The sequence below is a fragment of the Hemitrygon akajei genome, chromosome 16 (genome assembly GCF_048418815.1).
Source record: "Hemitrygon akajei chromosome 16, sHemAka1.3, whole genome shotgun sequence".
Classification (NCBI taxonomy): domain Eukaryota; kingdom Metazoa; phylum Chordata; class Chondrichthyes; order Myliobatiformes; family Dasyatidae; genus Hemitrygon; species Hemitrygon akajei.
In genome coordinates, this window is record NC_133139.1 from 21,516,652 (window position 1) to 21,542,230 (window position 25,579).

The 25,579-nt window shown below is 42.9% G+C and overlaps 1 long non-coding RNA gene across 2 annotated transcripts in view; it reads left to right on the forward strand.

Annotated features, from left to right (window-relative positions):
- LOC140739812 (uncharacterized) overlaps nucleotides 1-16,546 on the forward strand; it is a 25,405-nt gene extending 8,859 nt beyond the window's left edge. The window contains exons 1-3 of one of the 2 annotated variants that reach the window (XR_012101755.1): nucleotides 14,978-15,291; nucleotides 15,598-15,715; nucleotides 16,445-16,546. This is a non-coding gene — a long non-coding RNA (uncharacterized lncRNA). Of the gene's footprint in view, nucleotides 1-14,977; nucleotides 15,292-15,597; nucleotides 15,716-16,444 lie in introns of those variants that run through there. The other variant, XR_012101754.1, reaches the window with a different exon arrangement.
- The last annotated feature ends 9,033 nt before the right edge of the window (nucleotides 16,547-25,579 follow it).

The window sequence follows — 25,579 nt, forward strand, 5'->3', positions numbered from 1 at the left end:
TCATTAATTCCATAATGTTTCAAGTTAAGTCAAGTCACTTTTATTGTCATTTTGACCATAACTGCTGGTACAGTACATAGTAAAAATGAGACAACATTTTTCAGGACCACGGTGTTACATGACACAGTACAAAAACTAGACTGAACTAGGTAAAAAAAAACAGAGAAAGCTACACTAGACTACAGACCTACACAGGACTACATAAAGTGCACAAAAACAGTGCAGGCATTACAATAAATAATAAACAGGACAGTAGGGCAAGGTGTCAGTCCAGGCTTCGGGTATTGAGGAGTCTGATAGCTTGGGAGAAGAAACTGTTACATACTCTGGCAGTGAGAGCCCGAATGCTTTGGAGCCTTTTCCCAGACGGCAGGAGGGAGAAGAGATTGTATGAGGGGTGCATGGGGTCATTCATAATGCTGTTTCCTTTGCGAATGCAGCGTGTAGTGTAAATGTCCATGATGGCAGGAAGAGAGACCCAGATGATCTTCTCAGCTGACCTCACTATCCGCTGCAGGGTCTCGCAATCCGAGATGGTGCAATTTCTGAACCAGGCAGTGATGCAGTTGCTCAGAATGCTCTCAATACAACCCCCGTAGAATGTGATGAGGATGGGGGGTGGGAGATGGACTTTCTTCAGCCTTCGCAAAAAGTAGAGATGGTGCTGGGCTTTCTTTGCTATGGAGCTGGTGTTGAGGGACCAGGTGAGATTTTCCATCAGGTGAACACCAAGAAATTTGGTGCTTGTAAATCTTGGATTTACTGAGTATGCCCGCAAGGCAATAAATTTCAGGGTTGTATATGGTGACATATATGTACTTTGATAATAAATTGACTCTGAACTTTGAACTTTTAAAGAGACTGGTTCAGTCTAAATGTTTGGGTGTTATTAACTTGAAAGTCCTGATAATATCAAGATCCTAAATACTCATTTCAACTGGCAGTAACTGTAAAGAGAGTGAAGATGATCTTTCACCAGAAGCTTTCATCTATTTTTGTTTCAAGTCTCAAGCATCAGCAGTTCTTTGCTTTTCTTCCATAATTTACAATTCCTTATAACTCTCTTAATCTTCTCCTACAACTGACAATTCGAGTGGCATAGTAGCATTGTGTTTACCGTGACAGTGACCCAGGTTCAAATCCGCCACTGTTTGTAAGGGGTTTGTACATTCTTCCCGTGACCTTATGGATTTCCCCCTATATTCAAGACATATTGTTTAGTAGGTCAATAGGTCATTGGTTGTCACAAGTTCAATTGGCTGGAAGGTCCTGCTACTGTGCTGTATCCCTAAGTAAAAAGAACAAACTACAGATCTGAGGCCAACATGGCTAGAGACAGGCATGCTATGCATTTTTTAAAAATGCATTTTATTTATAAACATTAGATGTGCACAATACACTCAGTGTCCACTTTATTAGGTACGCCAGTACACCTGCTCGTTAATGCAAATATCTAATTAGCCAATCATGTGGCAGCAACTCAATGCAGAAAAAGCATGCAGACAGGGTCAAGAGATTCAGTTTGTTATTCTAACCAAATATCAGATTCGGGATGAAATGTGATCTAAGTTATTTAGGCCACGGAATGATTGGTGTTGCTAGACAAAATGGTTTGAATATCTCAGAAGCTGCTGATTTTTTGGGGGATTTTCACACACAACAGTCACTAGAGATTACAGAGTATGGTGCAAAAAACAAAGAAAGATCCAGTGAGGGGCAGTCTGAGGGCAAAAACGCTATGTTAATGAGAGGTCAGAGGAGAAAGGCCATACTGGTTCAAGCTGACAGGAAGGTGACAGTAACTCAAATGACCATGCATCACAACAGTGGTGTGCAGAAGAGCATCCCTGAATGCACAACACATTCAACCTTGAAGTGCATGGCCGACAGGAACAGAAGATCACAAACATGCACTCAGTGGGCACTATACGCTAGCTCACCGCGATGCACCTTTTACTGGCTTTCCAAAGCCGGTGAGCTGAGAGTGGGTTTGGGGGTAATGGTATGTTCTTTGTGTGAGACGTGGGAACTCTGAGAGACATCAGTCTTCCTGATAACGACATCCGTAAGAAGTGCATCAAACTGCAGCTCCTTAAAGATTGTGTCAAGGAAATGGAACAGCACCTCAATGACCTTTGGTTCATATGGGACAACAAGGAGATGATAGATAGGAGCTACCAGGAAGTTTCAGGAAGCAGGTACCTGGGTGACTGGCAATAGGCAGCCAATACGGAGCACACCTGTGGTCATTAATAGTAAGCATACCGCTATGGATATTGTTTGGGTGGACCACCAAACGGGGGAGACTGCAGTAACCAGATCTCTGGCTCTGTGCCTCAGAGGGGAAGGGAGAAAGAAGAGGAGCTCAGTCCTGACAATGGATTCCATAATTAGAGAAGCAGAAAGCAGATTCTGTGGATGTGAAGGAGACACCCGGATGGCATGTTGCCTCCCAGGTGCCAGCGTCCACAGCGTTCTAAAAGGGAAGGGTGAGCAGCCGGATGTCATGGTACATATTGGTACTAAAAACATAGTAGGTAGGAAGAGAGAGGAGGTCCTGAAGAGAGAATATAAGGAGTTAGGCAGAAAGCTGAAAAACAGCACCTCCAGGGGAATAATCTCTGGATTGCTGCCTGTGCCACAAGCCAGTGAGGTTAAGAATAGGATGATTTGGCAGATGAATGCACGACTGAAGAATTGGTGCAGGGGGCATGATTTTAGATTTATTGATCATTGGGATCTGTTCTGGGAAGGTATGACCTGTACAAAAAGGACAGGTTACACCCAGACCTGAAGGGGACCTATATCCTTGCAGGCAGGATTGGGGGGGGGGGGGGTGATGTGGGAACTAGGGTGAGAGGGCAGATGATGGGGCAGCTGGTATACAACTAGATGCAGTATGTAGTGAGACTGTGAGGAAGAACAGGCTGATAATAGAGCAAGACCGTAGTCAGTTGGATGGGCTTTAATGTAACAAGACCTCAATCAAAAAGGACTGAAGGTGTTATATTTGAATGCACGTCATATACAGAATAAGGTAGATGAGCTCGCAGCACAGTTACAGAATGGCAAGTATGATGTTGTGAACATCTCTGTGTTGTGGCTGAAAGAAGATCATAGCTGGGAGTGTAACATCCAAGGATACACATTACATTGAAAGGACGGGCAGGTAGGCAGAGGGGGTTGGGTGGCTCTGTTGGTAAAAAATGAAATAAGATCTTTAGAAAAAGGTGATATAGAATCCGAAGATGTAGAATCCTTGTGGGTAGAGTTAAGAAACTGCAAGGATGAAAATACTCTGATGGGAGATTTATACAGACCTCTAAACAGTAGCCAGGATGCGGGCTAGGGAGGGGCAATGTTGCAATAACCATGGGAGGATTTCAAAATGCAGCTAGATTGGGAAAATCCAGTTGGTGCTGGACCCTAAGAAAGGGAATTTGTAGAATCCCTTGACTTGGCATTTTAGAGTAGCTTGTTGTTGAGCCCATGAGGGGAACAGCAATTCTGGATCATAAGTTATTTAATAACACAGATTTGATTAGGAAGCTTAAGGTAAATGAACCCTTCGGAGACAGTTATCATAATATGATAGAATTCACCCTGCGAATTGAGAAGGTGAAGCTAAAACTGGGTGTATCAATATTACGGTGCAATAAAGGGAATTACAGAGACACAAGAGAGAAACTAACCAAAGTTGATTGGAAGAGGACACTAGCAGGGATGATGGCAGAACAGCAAAGGCTGGTGTTTCTGAGGGAACATTCAGAAGGGACAGCAAAGGTACATCCCAAGGATGAAGAAGTATCTTAAAGGGAAAGTGACAAGGTTGACAAGGGAAGTCAAAGACAGCATAAACTCTAAAGAGAGGGCATATAATATAGCAAAAATTAGTGATAAGGTAGAGGATTGGGAAGCTTTTAACAACCAACAGAAGGCAACTAAAAAGCAATCAGGAAATTAAAGATAAAATATGATGGTAAGTTAGCCAGCAGTATAAAATAGGATACCAAAAGCTTTTATTCAGATATATAAGGAGCAAGTGAGAGACAAGAGTGGATATGAGCATGCTGGAAAAGTATGCTGGAGAGGTAGCAACGGGGTTAAAGAAATGTCAGATGAACTGAATAACTATTGTGCATCAGTCTTCTCCGTGGAAGACACTAGCAGAATGTGAAAAGTGCGAGCATGTCAGCAGGTAGAAATGAGTGTCATTGCTGTTACTAAAAGGTGTTTGGGAATCTGAGAAGTCTGAAGGGAGGTTAGTGACCTGGACCAGATGGACGACACCACAGAGTTCTGAAAGAGGTGGCTGAAGAGATTGTGGAGGCTTTAGTAATGATCTCTCAAGAATCACTAGATTCTGGAATGGTTCCAGGGGAACGGGAAGATTGCAGATGTCAATCCACTCTTTAAAAAGGGAAAGAGGAAGAAGAAATGAAATCGCAGACCATTTAGCCTGACTTCAGAGGTTGGGAGGATGTTAGAGTCAATTATTAAGGATGAGGTTTAAGGGTGCTTGGAGATGTAGGATAAAGTGGGCAAAAGTCAGCATGGTTTCCTTAAGGGGAAATATTGTCTGTTGGAACTCTTTGAGGATATAACAAGCAGGATAGACAAAGGAGAGTCAGTGGATGTTGTTTATTTAGATTTTCAGAAAGCCTTTGACAAGGGGCTGCACATGAGGCTGCTTATTAAGGTAAGAGCCTGTGGTATTACAGGAAAGATTATAACATGGACAGAAGATTGGCTGATTGGCAGGAGGAAAAGAGTAGGGGTGAAGGAAGCCCTAATCTGGTTGGCTGCAGGTGACAAGTAATGTTCCACATGGGTTGGTATTGGGACCACTCCTTTTCATGTTATATGCCAATGATTTGGATGATGGAATTGATGGCTTTGTGGCCAAGTTTGCAAATGATACAGAGGTAACTGGAGGGTCAGGCAGTATTGTGGAAGCAGTGAGTGAGCAGAAAGACTTGAACAGATTGGAAGGATGAGCAAAGAAGTAGCAGATGGAATATATTACAGAAAATTATATGGTCATGCACTTTGGTAGATGGAATAAAGGCAAAGATTATTTTCTAAATGGTGAGAAAATTCAAAAATAAGAGCTGCAAATGGACTTGAAAGTTTTTGTGAGCAGTTTTTGGCTCATTATCTAGAAAAGGTGTGCTGGCATTAGAGAGGATCGAAAGGAGGTTCATGACAATGAGTCCAGGAATGAAAAGATTAACATATAAGGAGTATGTGTTAGCACTGGGTCTGTACTTGCAGTAGTTTGGAAGAAAGGTGGGTGGTGGTGGGGGGGGGGGGGGTTCTCATTGAAGCTGATCAAATATTGAAAGGCCTGGAAAGAGCTGATGTGGAGAGGATGTTTTCTATAATAGGGGAGCTTAGGTCCAGAGGTCACAGCAGAATTGAGGGATATCCATTTAGAACAGAGATGAGGGAAAATTTCTTTAGCCAAAGTGTGGTGAGTCTGTGGAATTCATTGCCACAAATGGCTGTGCAGGCCAAGTTATTGGGTATATTTAAGGTGGATGTTGATAGGTTCTTGATTAATCAGCTCATCAGGGAGAAGACAGGAGAATGGGGTTAACAGCGATAAAAAAAATCAGCCATGATGGATTGGTGGAGAAGACTCATTGGGCCAAATGTTCTAGTTCTGTTCCTATGTCTTATGGTCCTATGGTGTTATGGTCAAACCAATCTACTGAGAAATGACACCTCACTCAGTACGTCACTGTTAGACTTTCAACTAAAACTAGGATGAGCGAACATATCACTCTCATCCTGACTACTCTGCATTGGCTTCCAGGATCTTTTAGAAATGATCTTAAACTTCTCTAACTTATCTTTGAAGGTCTAGGATCGGAGTACATCACAGAACCGTTTTCATTTTATAATCCTGCTTGAGCTCTCATGTTTTCTTCCACCGGTCTCTTAAATTCAAACAATCTTCCTCAAAAGATAGTTGGCAGGTCAGCTTATTTGATCTGTGCTCTTAAACTGTGGATGTCAATACCTAAAACTAAAAGGGATGTAGACTCAGTTGACACTTAAATGCCAGCTCAAAACTTATTTCCTTAACATTGCTTTTAACTGACAATTTTTTGTCTTTTATTTTCATGTTTATTTTAATTTCATGTTTGCACTTAATCCCATTGTAAAACATGTTGAACTACATTGTCTGTATGAAAAGTATTTGATAAATTAAGTGATTTATTATTATTATTATTTATTTTTTATCACCTCAAGCTGGTAACACCTGAGGCATGGGCATAGCCAAGCTCAGTCATTTGTTAACTGCGAGGAACTTTCAGACTACCGTATTCTAGTGGCATTTAGTATTGTGGCTTTCTGAAGATTTACATAGATATTGCTGTGTGGCCCTAATTGTTTAATGCTTTTGTGTAGTGCCTTTGGGATGGCACCAATTGTAGATATTACTATGGGACAATGTATGTCCTGTTCATGTTCCATTGTCTTTCAATTTCCTCTTTTAATTCAGCATATTTCTGGTGCTTTTTCACTTATTGTTTTGTATATGTTATATATGTTTGGAGTAGCTATATCTATTAAGTAAGTTGTTGTTATTTGTTCATCCTGTCATATTATATCTGGACGATTATTATGGATTATCCTATCTGTAATAATGGATCAGTCGTAATATAATTTGTAGGACTCTGACTCTAAAACTGAATCAGGCTTGTATTTGTTGTAAGATATGATGTCTTTTATGAGTTTGTATTTTAAAGCAAGACTTTGAATGATGATGTTTGGCACTTGATTGTGCTTGTGTAAGTAATCAGATTGAGTTAAACTGCTGCAGGATCTTATAATATGTTTGATTTTTTTTTCTGGTTTCTCTTGGTATTTTCTGCATTTATCATCCTGAATTTTTTGGTCTATTTTGTGCTTTTGATAAATTTTTGTGTTAACCACCTGGTCCTGTCTTGCCATAAGGAACCCCTGTGATGCTGAGAAGAGGTTTCCAACTCTGAGTTAGGCATTGAATGCTTCCTTGTTGACATCTAATCTGCTCAGTTCGTGAGGATGTCTTCCATGGAGGGTCATGCTCTTCCACAGGCTAACCTTTTCCAACCTGTTGTGCATTCATTTAAGTTTACCGGTGTGTACTTCTTATCGGAATTGCATACGCTCATGTGGAGTACTGAGTCCTACTTTCATTGATGAAAATATTTCTTTAGAAGTTCCTCTCATCTGCTCAGATCATGGGGATGTCTTCCACAGAGAGTCATGCTCCTCCATATGTTAACTTCTTCTTCTCTTCCTCCTTCTCCTTCTTCCTCTTTTTTTCTTCTCATTCTTCTCCTTCTTCTTCTTTTCTTTTCTTTTTCTTCTTTTTCCTCCTCTTCTTCTTCCCCTTCTTCTTCTCCTCCTCCTTCTCCTTCTTCCTCTTTTTCTTCTTCTCTTTCTTCTTTTCTTTTTCTTCTTCTTCCTCCTCTTCTTCTTCTCCTATTTCTTCTTCTTCTTATTATTATTATTTTTTATCATTATTATTACCACTGAATGTACAATGAGGACACCTATCATTGAACTAAATTTCCCTGAGTAAAGGCCATTTTTACTTAATCACTGTTTATTAGACAATCCCTTGTTCCCAACAATTAATTTTGTAAGCCTTTGCTGCATTGGCTTTTATGCATTTCCCTGCAAAACAATGCAGTGAGAGGCTTTCATCACAGACAGCAGTGGCTTAAGGAAGTGGATTCCCTCTATGCTCTCATGGCCACATATAGCGATTGCTAAAAATGCTGGTTACACCCACATCTCATAAATGAGATTTTTAAAAATCTGCATGCTGAATGCATCATTATCTACTTGACTGCATTCAGTTGGGCATTCATAATAAAGGTTGTGGTTTTTCTATGGCATTGTAATTTCTCAATACCTTCCCCACCTCTGTAAATTGTTTTCAAGTAGTTGCTATTGTAAAATTTAGGATAAGGGCCCCTGACCTCAAAAGCTTTCCATCCACGGTTCATCAGTCACCTGTTATTTTCAGAATCATGTCATGATATTGATTAACGGGTACCATGTGCTTAGTTGGCTTTGTGTCGGAAAATTCTACTTTAATTCCCCATCCACTCCTAATTCACAAATTATGGGAAAAGTTTCCCAACTACTGACCATAAAGGGAGCAGTAAGTCTAGCCCATGTATCCCCTGTGGTTTGAAACCTTCAGCACAGTGAACAATTTGTCTGGATATTAAGAAAAAGAAACTACTTTCAAGTCAGTTTTGTTTGTGTGGACCAAAATACATTAAATACTCCTCCTCTGTACTGGGCTCTACTAATGCGAAAGGATTTCCCTACACTGGCCTGTAGTTACTGACATCAACTGCATGTAACTCACTAATCCTAATTACGTTATAACTGTGTTACATTTGCTTGACGTCAACCTGCACTGAGGCTATGTCAATGACCTCAAGGATTGTTTGTGCCTTAAGCTACCATCATCTGCCCACTCCATCAGATACCTCCTGCCCTGTATGTGGTAGATGTCACGTAGCACAAAACCCGTTAAATTGGAGTGGACTCAAGAGATTGTACAGATGCTGGAAATCCAGAGCAACATACACAGGTTCTATCACTTGACCTATTGTTTACATTTGCCCCTACTGGTATCAATATCAATATCTGAATACTAACAAATGAAAGTAGACATTGGCATTGATAGAAAAAAATCCTTTTGCTTTGAAGCTTCAATGATTGTGAGATAATCCTCATCTTCTTACCCAGTTCGCTGTGGGTGAAGATGACTTGCTTCCTCCCCAGTGTCGGCCCAAAATGTTGACTGATCACCCATTTCCATAGATGCTGCCTGGCTTGCTAAGTTCCTCCAGCACTTTGTGTATGATGGGCACAGAAAGTCCCCACACATGGAAATATGCCACCAGCCAGGTGGCCTGCTTTTATGAGGTTGATTGGGAAGCTGGTGCTTAGTAGTGTAGCGGTTATCGTAACGCTGTTACAGCACGGGGATCTCGGATCAGTCTGTAAGGAGTCTGCATATTCCTCTGTGACCGCATTTCCTCAGAGTGCTCTGGTTCGCTCCCATGTTCCAAAGACGTACAGGTTAGAGTCAGTGAGTTGTGGGCATGCCATGATGGTGCCAAAGCATGGTGTCAGGGTCCGGTCCGGAATCCGCGTTCCGGGTTTTGATCCGGTCCGAGGGCTCCGGACTCCGGGTCCTGCAGTTGTCCCTCCCATCACCCGTGATCTAGTTAGGACCCTCCTGGCTCAAGGAGGCACACCTGTAACTCATTGAGCTGCAGGTATTTATAAGGGGCCTTGGGACTGGGACCAGGCGGGTGGTCGTTTTGTTCTGTTTCTCTGCTGGCTCCGAACTCTTCTCTGCATTCTGTTATCCTGCCCGGGGTCAGATCTACTCCTCATCGTGCTTCTCTGCCCCGTACCAGTACTGCCAGGTTGGTCCGCTCCCCCACCTTTCTTCCCATGCGCTGGTCCCGCTTCTCCACTCGTTTGTTTTGTTTGCGCGGTTGCGCTGTCTGCCGGCCGTTCCCGCTTTTCCCGTTATCATGACTGTTGTGTTGGTCACCCTGGACCTATGCCAGTTCCTACACCTTGCCTCCATCGGGCAGGTCTGGCCGACCTGCCACTGTCCAGCAGGGGTTCTGCCCCGTCCTCCTCTTCCACTCGAAGCCTGGGATTGTGCCCCGCACTCGCCTAGGGGTCCGTGTCGTGCCCAGGCCTCCGGTGTTTCCGCCTGGGAGGTGACCCTACCCGGGATATATGCGGCCTGCCCAGGGAGGGCTGTCCGCCAGCCTATCTAGCCACCTAGACCTGCCTGCCTGCCTGAACCCCGGGGACCTGCCTGCCTGAACTTCGGGAGCCCGCTCCGCTCTGCCTGCCTGAACTTTATCTACCTGAACCCCAGCTCTACCCTTAAATGCCATGGCATCCCCATCCTGTCCTCCCCCTAGTACTTCAGTGTCTGCGTCCTGCGTTTGGGTCCATCCGGCCGCGTTCCTGACACACGGCAACACTTGTGTGAAGCCATCAACACTGTTCAATGTCAGTTTCTATAAATAAAGTTACATTTTAATCTCTTTAAATAACTACTGCATTTTCTTCAACATCCTGCAACCTTTTCTTCACCATGTCACTGGGCAATCTCTCACATCCTTGTGAAAGTCTCATTTTGTCAGCTCACCTGCAAACAGCACAGTCAGAAAGTGCAAAATGTTTCACCACTACACTGCACTGTTTTGTGAACAGGCCTCTGGAATTGGACATGGTCCCACTGTATTCAGAGAAGGGAACTCTGCTGACTGACCTGGTTCAATTCCTGGAGGTCCCTGCTCAATCTTGGGAGGAGAAGGGAGGGACATTCCTGGTTTACGGATGGTTTAACCAATTGGTTCCACAGTTATCAAGCCAAGGAGTGGTTGTGGGGACAAGCTCCCACTACCTAAAAGTGCTCCTCACGGCATGCGCCTCAAATAGCCTCTGACTACCAAGTCCAACTCCTGGCCTTCTCGTGTGGCTTAGCCTCTAAGCCCGGCGGAACTTTTTCTACTGACAGGAAAAGGGGCGAAGGTGGGTCCTGGTACCTTAAATCAGTGCTTCGGGTAGATGGAGCTTGTCAGCCTGGGAAGGCAGTCCACCTAAGAGAGGGAAAACTCTGATTTCAACCCTCTGCTCCTTGCAGCCATACCCACTCATGGGAAAGGCTTTGGGAGTAAATCCTGAGGACAAATCCGGAGCTGGAGTCCCTAAGGCAGTCCGATGTTGCCTTCAACCTCACTCTGGCAACTCCTGCGACAACACCGGTGCCAAGCTGTATCGGCCCTTCCCTTGGACAACATTGGTGGCATGGAGAGGGGAGACTCACTGCATGGGCAACTGCTGGTATCCATACAACCTTGCCCAGGCCTGCGCCCTGGAGGGGACACTCCAGTGTCACCTCACCGTGGTAGACACTGCTCTACCAACACAAACTGAAGCAAGACTTTCCAGTTCTTGCGAGACTAACGGATGCCTCACTCTGACCAATTGCCAAGGGTATTCTGGCCTATGGTACAAGTACATGAACTATAGTTAAATTTCCTGACAGATGTTGCAGAGACATGAGTTTCAATCCTGTCAGAACAAATAAGGAATTTAAATGTATGAGGGCATGGTACATAATGGTTAGTGCAACACTTTAAGTGCCAGCTGAAAGATCAGGGTTCAAATCCTGCCACCGTCTGTAAGGAGTTTGTATCTTTTCCCCATGACTGCGTGGACGTCCTATGGGTGCTCCGGTTTCCTCCCCAATAGCAAAAGCATACGGATCGGATTGGTGATTTGTGGGCATGGTACATTGAAGCTGGAAGCGTGGAGGCACATATGGGCTGCCCAGCACTATCCTCGCTGATTTGATTTGACTCAAATGATGCTTTTCACTACATGTTTCAATGTGCATGTGATAAACAGACCTGGTCTTCAAAAATCATTAAAATGTAAGGAATTAAATGAGGTAAGAGCTTGCATTAGTCATGGTGACCATGAAACTATTGAATTTCCACACAAAAAAAACGATCTAGCTTACCACTGCCCTAAGGAAAGGACATCTGCACGACCCTAAAAGAGCCTCCAAAGTTACCAGTGTAGCTGGCTGTTAACAGCCTCCTTAAATTCAGGGCCAATTAGGGATGAATAATAAACATTGGCCTTGCTATGAATTCCACAGGTCAGTGAAAAAAATCAGTGATGGCTGGAATTGATTTCTTGATAACAACTTTCATTAAGTCCTAGCACATGCTACCCATAGCTGAAAAATACTTAATTTACACTCTTCTGTCAAGAAAATATATACAGAACCTAAAACTAGATATTTAAGGTCCCTTCTGTGGATTTCAGAGAAGTGTAGTCAAATATTTTTCTTTTCCTTTGTGGAAATGGATAGAAAATAAATTTAAGCCTCAGATCGTAGAGTTAAGGATTTTAGACCGTTGTAATCATGACTCATCCTGACAATAAAGCCTTCAATCCCACAACCACAGCACCCAAATATTTTCTTTATATCACACCAGTGGATTCGCCCCCACAAACCCAAATTCCTCAAGAAGAATTTGGCAGGCACGTCACCACATCTGCGTGGCGTCCCAAATTGCAGTCTGAACACTTTAGAAATGTGATAACAGGGTTGCCGAAACGAACAGAGAAATCTGTCCTGTACAGCAGGATCCCAGAAAAACAGGAAATTAGTTGGATTACCAGGTAGAATGTTTTAATGTTCTGACGAAAGATCATGTTCTACCTCAGGGGACATGGTAGAATAGTGGTTAGCGCCATATTTTACAGTATGTAACGAGAGCTGTATAACTTATCTCCTTCTACTGTAGGCCACGAACTTATCAACCACCCCTGCTGTGGACCACCTGGAGGTCCAAGACGCTCTCGTTACATGCATGTGCAGTTCAACTCTTTGAGTGATAATGCAGAAAGTTTGAAGTTAATAACTCATCTCCTTCTACCTTAGGCCATGAACTTATCAATCACCCCTTGGACAGAGGCCCGGGTTCTGTAACTTCTCAATCAGGCGCTTCTACAAAGATGGGATCCATATACTCCATGACCGCTGGAGGCTATGCAGCCTAATCCCACCTTCCAAAATGGGGTCCGACCACCTACAGTTGATTGCTGTTCAAAGCATGCATTCAAGTATTTTCAGGCATTAGATTCCGGATGCCCAACACCCCTCTGAGTGAAAATATTTTCCTCATTGTCTGTTTGATTCTTCTACCACTTTAAGCTTTGAGAGAATTAGATCAACTCTCTTTCCTTTGCCGTAGATCCCTCACTATTATATATCACATTCAAAGTTCAAAGTTTAATCTATTATGATAGCATGTGTATATTACCATACATTAGCTTGAGATTCATATTCTTGGAGGCATTTACAGAGAAAAAATACAATAGAATTTTACACAATGCTATGGATAAACAGATAAAGACAGTTTCAAGGCTCCCCTCAGCTTACTCTGCTCCAAAGAAAACAATCACAGGTTTTTAAAAAGCAAACACGAGGAAATCTCACAGGTTTTCCAGCCTTTCCTCTGTTTTACAGTTTTTATGTGATGGGAAAGTCCTGTAAGTATCATCTGGACCCTCTCCAATACAATCTCTGAGGCCTCTGCTGGTCAGAGTTGACCATGGATATTGCATCCAAGCTGTTGCCCACGTAGCAACCTCCCCCTCCCCATGCATCTGAAGAACCCAAAGGAATGGCAGAGACCGATACGGTTTGGTACCAGAAGCGTCACACGAGTTGCCAGTCAGCACTGAACTCAATGCAGGACTGCCTCAGGGACTCCAGCTCCGGAATTTTCCCTCAGGGTTTACTCCCGAATCCTTCCCCATGAGCGGGGATAGCCGCAAGGCAGCGGAGGCTTGAGATCAGAGTTTCCCTTCTCCCAGGTGAGCTGTCAACCACGGCTGATGACCCCCATCTGTCTGAAGCAACTGGTTTTAAGCCGCCATTGCCCCGTCTCCTGTCAGTAGGAATGGTTCCGCCAGGCTTAGTAGCTAAGCCACATGTGAAGGCCCGGAGCTAGAGCTGGACCTGGTTGTCAGAGGCTCTCTGAGGCTATACAATCATGCCCTTTCTATAATACAATGGACCAAATTCTAGACAGTACTAAATCTGTGTCAAGCAAATGTTATATGCAGTAGTAGAATAGGTTCCCCGCTCTGATATTCCATGTGCTGGCTGATAAAGCCTTCCTTATGACTTTTTAACCTTCTCATTTGAAGGATCTGTGGAAGTTCAGTCCAATGACCTCCATCACACCTCTCCAGTTTAGTATTTTGCTGCAGAGTGCTGATTAGTCATAGTCCTGTGGGCTCTGGAGGCAAGTGCTCATAAGTATTGTACATACCCCAGCTCTCTGGACATAAAAAACGAAACATGCTTAGACTGCCTGCTGCTGAATTGGGAAACTGGCCTGCTGGCCTGGGCACCGGACCTCACCAGCCGTTGCGTACCTTCGTGCCAGGAACCTGGCATAAGCAAAGAGGGACGGAGACAGCAACTTCCGTCACAGAGGACAGAGAACTTAGAAATCTACAGCACATTTCAGGCCCTTCGGCCCACAATGTCATGCTGACCATGTCACATCCAAGATAGCCTCTTAATTTCAAACATAGGCATGATTCATGATTAAAACAAATATATCCAAAAGAAGCAGGGCAAAAAAAGGCCTCTATATTCTGAAGGGAAAAAGAAGAACAAACATAGAGCCATTACCACTCCTGTGGCTCTTTGATTGTCTGAGGAGCTTTCCCCACACAACTCTATGCGGTAGCAGGAGTCTAGACTGGTCCTTCCCTGCACAGACTTAGCATTGGCTGCACTGAGCTTCAGTGCCCTTCAGCAGATACTCCTGCAGCCTAGTGGACTGAGCCAGTCTGCAGCTTCCCCTCCACGTCCAAGAGGTGGTAAGAGAGATGGTATGATCCAGGCGGTCTGTCAACGCGTGAAGCAACTGCTGCTGACATGCATCCCTGAGCCCAACGCCACAGTGCCGAGTGGGCACCCAGTTCACCATGATCCACCCAACACAGGCTCTGACAAAACACCCTCTCCACACTGAGCCATGGGTGATTCATGGCTGTGGGAACACCAGAAGAGTCTGGGCAGGAAAAGGGTTCATGTCAGGTTCTCCGCACAACAGTGAAGTCATCGCTCTATATATAATACTAAAATTAACACTGTCTATTCCTGCTCTCTTTCTTGTAGACACTGAGTGCTAAGCAAGATGCCAGTACATTGCGAAAGACAATGCTTCACACTACTTTTGTTTAAATTTAATTTGCCACTCTCCTGGTCAACAGCTTATTAACGTCTTCCTGCAGCCTGAAGTTTTCCTCCTCACTATTTTCCACAGAGCCAGCTTTTCTGTCATCTGCAATTTTTCTCCCAGTGATACACCCTGCATTTAGATCTAAAAACACGAACATATTCTGTATAATACAGATAGCAAAGGACCTGTGGAAACCCATTCATCACAGCCTATCAGTCACTCAAATCTTACCCAGAGTATGCCGGCACTGAGCCAGCTTTGGATCTGACTCGCCACTCTCTTTTAGATCCCTTAGGCTCCTATGTTTTTGACCATCCAGCCTTCTGAGACCTTGTCAAAGCTTCCCCCTGAATCTGAAGTGAATAAATGTCTGACATTGGTTCTGCAGCTGTTTTCCATTTGATGCCAGCAAGCCAACATCTTCATCTAGAATGGAAATGAAACACATTTTCAGGTATTTCCTTCACTCCCCCTTCTTCCCTTTTGCGTCCTCTGTTGAACACACTGTTAGAGTTGAGATTGTTCCCAAAGCCATCACCTCCCCCTTCACACTGACAACACAAACAACATAGTTTCTGCATTAGCGGAGAACCTGAGATCTCGTACACAAGCACGATGACTGGACATCTAAATTCAAATTAAAATGCTAGCACTAGCAATGTTGACCATGAACTTATGCAATTGCCATTAAAATTTTATGGGCATTCTTCAGAGAAGGGAATCATTGTGAGTCACGCTTTCCTTCCCTTTTTTATCACAGGGATCTGTGGTGGATTTGAAGTATGGTAGCACAGATGGAAGAAGTTGCACTTATTCTGCACCTTTCCCACCCCCAGGATGCTTCAAAGTTCATCAGAGCCAGATAAAACAAATTTAAGGTACAGGCATCATATAATTAGCATGTGGCCTATTAACAGCATTGTGATAAATATTAATTGCTCGCAATTTTAATAAAGGATAAACTAGGGCACGCTCTCTTCAGACCACCAGACTTTCCAGTTTTCTTCAGAACTGATCAGTTCCAGTTAGTGTTTACTCAGTTTGCCTCTCTTCAGACCTGCCTGACTTGCTGGGTACTTCCAATATTCCCTTTAATTTCAGTTTGCCAGCCACTGCTGAGATCTGTGCTTCATTGTCCCAGCACTCTTCTCTCTTTCTCTTCAGTCCTAACTCATCTTCCATTTATCTCCTCTCAGGAACGCTCGCCTACACCATTTCCTTTCAGCGGGCTCGGACACAAATTGTGTCATTCAGTCTCTCATTTTCACCAAGGTGTAGACAGTTGCTTTGTTCCTTCCTTCTTATTCCTTCAGTTCAGTAAAAAACATGCTGAACTTATAACCTTACCCAGGTCTGATGAAAAGTCATTTAGCTGAAACCTTAACTCCATTTCTCACTCTTACTTCCAGTGCAATTTTAGCATCACCTGTTTTAATTTTTGGACCATAAGATAAGATTAGAATAAATGTGAAGGACAAATCTAAAAGTTCTATGCCTGAAAGGATGTACCATGCAAAGGAGAATATATGAATCAAGGTTCAAGGTTCAAGATACATTTATTATTACAGTGTTATGCAGTATACAACCCTGAAATTTGTCTCCTCCAGACAGCCATGAAACAAAGAAAGCCAAGGAAGCCCTTCAAAGAAAAGCATTAATGCTCAAAATAACAATGAACCAAAAAGACCATGCAAATGGCAACAAGAGCATCAAACATCAACCGGGGGCAAGGAACTGATGGTGGGAATGGCAACAAGAACATCAACTCCCCCCACCACCATTTGCAAAAATTAAAAAAATAAATAAATTGAGCGAGCACTTGTGTCAAGAGCACAAAAAGAAGGATTAGCTTTATTTGTCACATGTATATTGAAACATATAGCAAAATGCTTTGTTTTGCATTAAATGAAATTACTGAGGAATGTCAAAGAACAACACACACAAAATGCTGGTGGAACACAGCAGGCCAGGCAGCATCTATAGGGAGAAGCGCTGTTGACGTTTCGGGCCAAGACCCTTCGTCAGGACTAACCGAAAGGAAAGATAGTAAGAGATTTGAAAGTAGTGGGGGGAGGGGGAAATGCAAAATGATAGGAGAAGACCGGAGGGGGTGGGATGAAGCTAAGAGCTGGAAAGGTGATTGGCGAAAGTGATACAGAGCTGGAGAAGGGAACTGAGGAATGTGCTGGACAAGCCGCAAGTGTCACCACACTTTCAACCACAACAAGTCATGCCCACAGTCCACTAACCCTAACCATATGACTTTGGAATGTGGGAGGAAACCCATATGGTCATGGGCGGCGCGTACAAACTCCTTACAGACAGCGGCAGGAATTGAACCCCAGTTTTACACTTTGTGCTGTAACACTAACCACTGCATTACCACGGCACCCACAGGAAATAAATGTTATCTGATAGCCAATACAGACAACAATGATTGGGTCCGAAATATTGAAGGGTACGTGATATTTAAGAAGAACAGAAAGCAAGGAGAAGATAGAGGAGTGTTTCTGTCAGTTGATGATAGTCATAGCAAAATAGAAAAGAATGACCCAAGTTCAGGAAACCCAGATAGAGAAGCTGTTTGGGTGGAGAAACAACTCAAGAATAATAAGAAATAATAAGAAATAATAAGGGCAAGAAGGCACTTGAAGTATGTACAGCCCCCTACCAGTAACTACACCGTAGGACAGAGTACAAATGGAGAGCAATTAGAGCTTGTCACAATGGCAAGGTGATAACCATGAGGATCTTAAGTGACAAAAGACTGGAAAAAAGAGATGGACAGAGGTATCCTAAATGAGACATTCACTCTTCTCCTCTTATCCTTCAGGCAGAAGATAAAAAAAAGACTGAAGGCACATACCACTAGGCCAAAGGACAGCTTCTACCGCACTGTTTTAAGACTATTAAATAGTTCCCCAGCACATTAAGCTGGACTCTTGACCTCACAGTCTACCTTGCTGTGACCTTGCACCTTATTGTTTACTTGCATGTACTTTCTCTGCAACTGTCGCACTTTATTCTGCATTGTCATCTTCTTACCTTCTTCTAGCTCAATGCATTCACTCTTTTCCATAGATGCTGCCTGGCCTGCTGAGTTCCTCCGGCGTTTTGTTTCTGCTGCATTGTTTAAAGATCTGATTAGTATGAACAGAAGCAAGATAAACTTGTCACTCTATTCTGGTACACGAGACAATAACATACTAATTCCAGGTCCAGTTCCATTGAGGAGCTTCCTCGCTACCTCTCTAGAGGTGGAGGATACCTCCAAACCTTGTGTTTGAAAACCTTTGAAAGTGGATGTGGAAAGAATATTTCCTAGGTGGGGGAGTCCAAGACTAGAGGACGCAGCCTCAGAATAGAGAGACATCCATTTCTATTGGAGCTAAGGAGGAATTCTTTAGCCAGAGAGTGGTGAACCTGTGGACTTCCTTGCACAGGCAGCTGTGGAGGTTGAGTCATTGGGTATATTTAAAGCAGAGGTTGACAGGTTGATTAGTCATGGCCTGAAAGTTATGGGGAGGGAAGTGGATAATGAAATGTGGAGCAGACTCAATGGGCCAAATGGCCTAATTCTGTTCTTATATCTTATGCTCTGTCGAGGTACCTGTCCAGGTATTTTTTAAATGTTAATGAACCTGCCTCAACCACTTTCTCTGGCAGTTCATTCCATATATAAGCCACATTCTGGCTGAAATTGTTGTCCCTCAGGCTCCACTAATCTTGATTCCCCAACCTGGCAAAAGTACAGTGTACATCCACCTTATCTAAGCCCCTCATGATTTTACACACCTCTATAAGATCACCCCTCATTCTCCTGCACGCTAATGAATACGATATTCTGAGCCTTTTCATGGGAAGCGGTTGGGAGGTGGATAGAAGACTAATGTTCTAAGCTCCCTTGAGAGGTATAACATCTCACAGATCTGTGGAAATCCGAGGCACGCGACAGCTGAAAATGGAGAAGGATTCAGAATCTTTGACTGCTGTATATCGGAGGCTATGTAAACCCAGTATGGATGGCAACGCCTTCCAACTACACATTCACTCCCTCATCAAACGTTTCCTTCACTACATTCTGCAGAGTGTCCAGCACTGTACTCATTGGTCTCCTCAGAACCTTATGGGAGTAAGTCACTGTGCAAACTGTGGAACTGCCCAAGCAGAACTAAGATATCCAAGGAAATAAGATTAGCATATTTTACATTGATATTTTAGGAGGCAGATCATGGTCCAAAAACTATTTCCTTCTATGACTTTCTAACCTCTCTGTCATCTCCAAGTCAAACCTAAGATTTACAGAGCAAAGAACATTTATGTTGGAATGATTGTACCTCAGAATGTGAATTATTGGAGTTACAAGATTTTCCCAAAGCAGAGCATCTGTGTAAGTGTAGGATTCCCAAGAGAATGTGATCCACAGAACATTGAACTTTGCTTCAAGAGAGTCTCAAGCTGCTGACTAAACACTTTGGATTGCAAAGACTTTGTACGCAGTCCAAATGTCAACACTGAGGATGTACGAGTTTCCAATTCCTATTTCGGTGGTCAAGGTAGAGTTCCAAGACTGCAATTATGGAAATGAGGTCACAGTGTTAATAGCAGCCTTCAGAAAGATTAATGCCAATGCAAGCATCTGGTCACTAAATTGGTTTCTCAACAATGAATGCTTACCACATGGGTATAGCTGAATTTACCAGTATGCAGATTCATTCTTCCTTAAATGTAGAAAGCTTGTGAATGGGTTTGGGAATTCTGTGCACAGCATTCATTCTTTATATCCTGGCTCTGTGAAGTTGATCTGCTGCTCAATATTCCAATGTGACACTGTATCAATATTTTTTGATAATATTCCTAAAGTATCAGAGGTACTGCAGAAACCTTGTTAAATAGCCACCAGTTTGAAAAAAACACAATTTCCATGAATATGTAGACTGGAATTCACAAGAGATTTAACAATCCCTGGACACTCTTTGAAGAGGAGAAGGAGAGTTCACCCTCATATCTTGGCTATTATGTATCCATCAATCAATATAGGAGAAACTGAATGTCTGATGATTTTCCACTACTGTTTATTTTCTGCGCTCAGATGCAACGGCCTCTATGGGGCCATCCAAAGGTGTTATTGTCTTTTTTATGATTGCAAGACACTACTGGACATTAAGAACTTCAAGTACTGCAGGTTTAGCCCATCAGCGAGGCGCTTGTTGGCGGAGGAGCTGGACTTGGTGCAGACCATGTTGCAGCCTGCTACAGAAAGGCGTCGGAGTTGGTGCACAAAGGTGGTGAACAGTCTAACAGCGATCACAAGACCCTGCTGGACCTTGATAATGTGGAATACAAGTAGGGTTTCTGGTTTATTGGTGAGACCGATGGAGGGGCAGTGGCGTGGCCTTAGTTGTAGAACAGACTAGGCTTCATGCCACAGTGTCTCCTATCGCAGCTGCCCAGAAGAGGTGACCCCAAAGTCTGTGCTGGATTGGGGCTGGCTCCGCCTATTGGTGCTGCCCTCTAGTGTTCACTTGATGGAAGACAGGCTGGATTGCGTTTGTCTGCGGAGTGCTGCAGGCTTGTTCTTGCCAGCTACATCTATGGATTCAAGGACTTGAGCTATATTATATAATTGCTTGCGTAACTGGATGTTTACTGCTATGTTATGTGTGTTATACATGCCTTGTGCTGTGCATGGCTTTTGCTACTATGTTTAGTACCTCGGCCTCGGAGGAATGCCGTTTCATTTGGCTGTGCTCATGTATGGTTGAATGACAATGCAGAACCTCTTTTGCAGTGATGCAAGCCTGCTTTTCAGAGCTGCTTTTTATTTAACATTTCCAGTTTCTTCCCCTCCACTCCCAAATGTCCAACTTCTCAAAAACCGTTCACCGTTTCGATATTCTTCATGCCCAAAGGTCATCTCACCAAGTAAGTGTGTCACTAGCAATGACTAGACCTCAGGCCTTGGATCCTCTGGCTTGCCTCCAATGTCCTTAGGACAATCTACGACTATCGAAAGGCATTTTAAACTAATTTTTCAAAATGTGTTTGAGAATCAGTAACAGAGATAATGGAAGTATAAAACTCACCAGAACAAATTAAAAGATATAACACTAAAGGGTTACCAAGTGGATGCAAAATAAAACTCTTAATTTTAATGAGCCCTAAATCTGATTGATCAGAGCTTTACAGTTATCTTGATGTTTCTCTATATAATCACTCATAGGCCATGCTCTCTTTTTGCTGCTGCCATCAAGCAGAAAGTTCAGGAACAGTTATTACCCTTCAGCCATCAGGCTCTTGAACCAAAGTGGATAACTTTACTCTACTTCACTTGCCACATCACTAAACCGTTCCCACAACCTATGGACTCACTCTCAAGGACCCTTTCCCTCATGTTCTCAATATATATTGCTTATTTATTTATTATTATGATCTCTTTCTTTTTGTATTTGCACAGTTTGTTGGTTTTTGTACACTGGTTGAATGCCGATGTCATGGTTATTATTCTATTGTAGATTTATTGAGTATGCTTGCAAGGAAATGAATTTCAGAGTTGAACTTTGAACCTTGAATATTCCTACAAGTGGAATCCTCTTTGAAATAAAATAGTAGAGACATACTAAGAAAGATTTTAAAAAATCATCTGTGCTTAAACCTTTAATCATGGTTGGTAGTTCCCTTTAGTAAATTAGTGTTCCATTGTTGGATAGAGTGCTGGGCTCTACAGTGGAATGGATGGTCAGGTATTTGCCACTGATCTCCAGGTCAGACCTGTCTGCTGCAGTGAGTGGGCATCGAAGTCAGAGACCAACTGGCCTGCACGGGAAATATAAATGTGCGGGAGAAGAAGACAAGCTTGGTTCCCACGTCACCAGGATCAGTTGATAAGTTTAGTTCTCTGGGAAGAAGAGATCTTTTTTTTCATTTTCCATCTTTTTTTATTGATTTTTAAACAAAAAAAAGAATAGATACAAATCAGAGGAGAAGCTATAGCAAATATGTAATGCAAAAAACGTACAAACAACAAAAGTGATGTATACTGTCAAACTCATATAAATAAAATATTAAGCTATTGTGTATAAACAAAGAACCACAACTCCTCTTGGCAAATCACACACAAAAAAAGACTGGGAATATTTATAATAGAGAGAAAAAAACCACTAAACTAACCTAGGTAAGGTTAGTTCTCTGGGAAGATAAGATCAAAGGGATTCAAAAGGCCCTTGGTGTACAAAATACCATGATTATTTTTTTACTTCTAAAGGTCACAACTGGTGTTTCTGTACAGTTCACAGACCTCGGTAGCAAATAACTCTCATGGTCTGTTGGATGGGGTGATTTTTTTGAGTCTGAACTTCCAAAATGTAACCATATCACCTTCCTGTTACACACGGTTCAAGAGGCTCCGCAGCCCCTCTGCATTTCACACAGCTATCCAGTTGTATGCACACTAAAGACTGGGCAACACTTGTCCAGACCCTGGGAGCATTAGTGAATTACTAGAACCCAAAGCAATTCATTCCACATTTTCTCTCTTCTACAGAGAGATATTGTTGCAGCAAAGCCTTCTTCAGCACATCGAAACAACTTCAGCGTAATAGCAATAACCTTCTCTAACAAGAGAAAACATGATCATGGATCCTCTAAATTCAATGCCATTGCCACCACACAATCTCCCCTATTGAGAAGGACAAGAATGTGGGAACTTCAACACACCATAGAAAGCATCGTATCAGACACATCACAACTTGGTTGGGCAACTCCTCTGCCCAAGATTGCAAGAAACTGCAGAGTTGTAGTCACAGCTCAGCACATGACTGAAACCAGCCTCCACTCCATAGACTCTATGCACATGCCTCAGTAAGGCTACCAGCATCATCAAAGACCCAACCGCCCAGACATTCTTTCCTCTTCCCCCAGGCAGAAGATACAAAAACCTGAAAGCACATAATACCAGGCCCAAAGACAGCTGTTATCAGACTATTTGACTGGTCCTCTGGTAGGATACGCTTTTGACATTACAATCTACATTGTTTTGACCTTGGGCCTCATTGTCTACCTGCATTGCACTGCACTTTCTATAGACAATAGACAATAGGTGCAGAAGTAGACCATTCGGCCCTTCGAGCCTGCACCACCATTCTGAGATCATGGCTGATCAACTACTATCAATACCCGGTTCCTGCCTTGTCCCCATATCCCTTGATTCCCCTATCCATAGGATACCTATCTAGCTCCTTCTTGAAAGCATCCAGAGAATTGGCCTCCACTGCCTTCTGAGGCAGTGCATTCCAGACCCCCACAACTCTCTGGGAGAAGTTTCTCTTTCATTGTAGCACTTTGTTCTGTACTCTGTTAGTGTTTTATCTTGTACCTCCTCAATGCACTCTTGTAATGAAATGATCAGTGTGGATGGCATGCAAATCACAGTACCCCAGTCATCGAACAATTGTTACGAACCCTGTAACTGGGTCACTTACCAGCAAAGATAGAGAGGTCCGTTGAAGTCTGATGGTACTATTTTTAACAGTATTTATTAGTAAAAATACACAAAAATAATATCAATGCAAACATACAGATAATATACGTTGTCAACACTAAATCTAAAAGTGCGGGTATAATAATAATCAATAAGAAATAAGCTCTATCGTTGTCTAGGGGATAATGTATTGTCCGATGGAAATATAAAAGTCACTCGGTTCATTCAGGCTGCAGCCTTTTGTTGGAGAGAGAGAGATTTTTAGAAATTTGCCGACTTTCCTTTTTATGATTTCGATCCTTCGGGAGTCCCGTTGGGGTGGCCGTTCACTTGTGGTCTCTCCTTTAGCTAAAGTCGTTCTTCCGTGGTGAGGCTGCCAATTCCCAGGCAAGGGAAAAGGACGCACGTGAGCCCCCCACCGGCTGTCACTACTAAACGCTGTCACGGGATTTCTAGCGTTTCTCCTGGTGCGTCTAAAGGGGTTGTTCCCCAGACCCTCTTTTATCCTTACTCACGGGGTCTCAGATGTCCATCAGGTTGAGATGACGCAATCCCTCAACCAGCCCACTCTGGTCATCCCCTGAGGGCTTCAATGAATAGTACAGTACTCAATACACAATTCCGTCTCCAAGAGACAATGGCCGTTATCAGGGGCTTTGTTTCCGCTGAGGCCAGGACACATTCCAAAACCTTGTGGATTCTGCGTGTCTCTCTCTCATTTCCTGGGTCCCAGGCCCGAATTAATAGCGATCTTGCGATTCTCAAGAAGGAGGGGGCTACTTTGTACCCTTCGGCCCCTCAGAGTTGTGGCACATTCGTAACACCCCCTTCCTTCAAAGCTTTTTTACCATCGGTAAAAATGAATTAATACAGAGTCTTACAGGAGTTCAGAATCTAACACAATACAAAAGAGTTTTTTTTCACTACAGAGTAATACAGTTATACATTCCATTCAGCATCTAAACAGTTAACGATTACATTGTCACTTCCTTTAATATCTTAATATCTTGTACCTTAATAAATTCTTGTAGCATCAGACTCCAATTTAATAACCACCTATTTTTATTTCTTTCCTTCAGCAAACAAAAACTAAAGAGTTGTGATCTTAGCTTACGTGTATACTACAAAAGTTCATGCAAATACTAATCTTTATGTTACTTTCAAACTTAACAGTCAATCTTCCATGGGGGTTGTCTTTATTATTCACATGCTTTGTCGAAATCCCTTAAAACCGGATCCTGTTAGTTAAAATGGCATCCCGTCAACCCTCGCCCCTTTTCCAGTTAACTCCCACGTGGTTTACTTGTATACTAGTGTGGAATAGGTTTTCGCATGCTCCTTTCATAGGAGTTATTTTATCAACAATGTGTTCCAAACTTAAACCATTTTCCGAATTTCCACACAATTCTTTAATTTTAAGCAAGTTGCTAGTTTTCTCTTCGGGACCCTTCATGCTATTAGTTTTCAATTTAAGATCTGCAAGCAATCCCTCTTTGTTCAAACAGCATTTCAAATTCTGCTTTTTCACACCACACCCTTGAATAACAATAGCGTGTGGGGCACCTTTACATTCCAAATCAACCTGTAATTGATTCGCAGGCAATGTGTTACCAAGCCATTGTCTCTGTAGCCTGGTTGCTGCTTCTGACATCAATCCAGACTTTAAATTTTCTTAATTCAATTTGGGAATTACACTTTTCCCTTTTCCTTCAATAATAAGATTCACATCACCACATTTTATCTCCTCACTAACTTTTAACACACCTTCGAGCACAAACAACTGGGAATTCTCACTTCCCACTATTACCAAGGTTAACCCTTTCTTCACTGAACCAAGTCCATCTGACCCACAAGGACTGCATTCCTTTTCAACTGAATCAAATACCTCAGACTTTTTCTGAGCTCCATTACTAGGTTCAGTACCACGTGCATCCACATCTTGAACACACTCAAACGGGACATCTGCCTCTTCCAGGCTTTCAATACCCGTACCCTTTTCAAATTCTAAATTCCCCTGATCCTCCCAGTTACTCTCTGGGCAATTCCCTTCCGGAGTAAACTCAACCCCACGGGCTGAAACAACCTCATCTGCCAACCCAGCAGACTTCTTCAAGGTAATGGCATCCTTTTCATCTAGGACTGCCCTCATTTCATTATCGGGAACACCTTTAGAATTTTCAACTTCTTCAAACAGTTCTGCCAACCCAGACAGATCATCCATGTCCAACCCTGGACCTTTTAACAGCCTTATCTGTTTCTCATC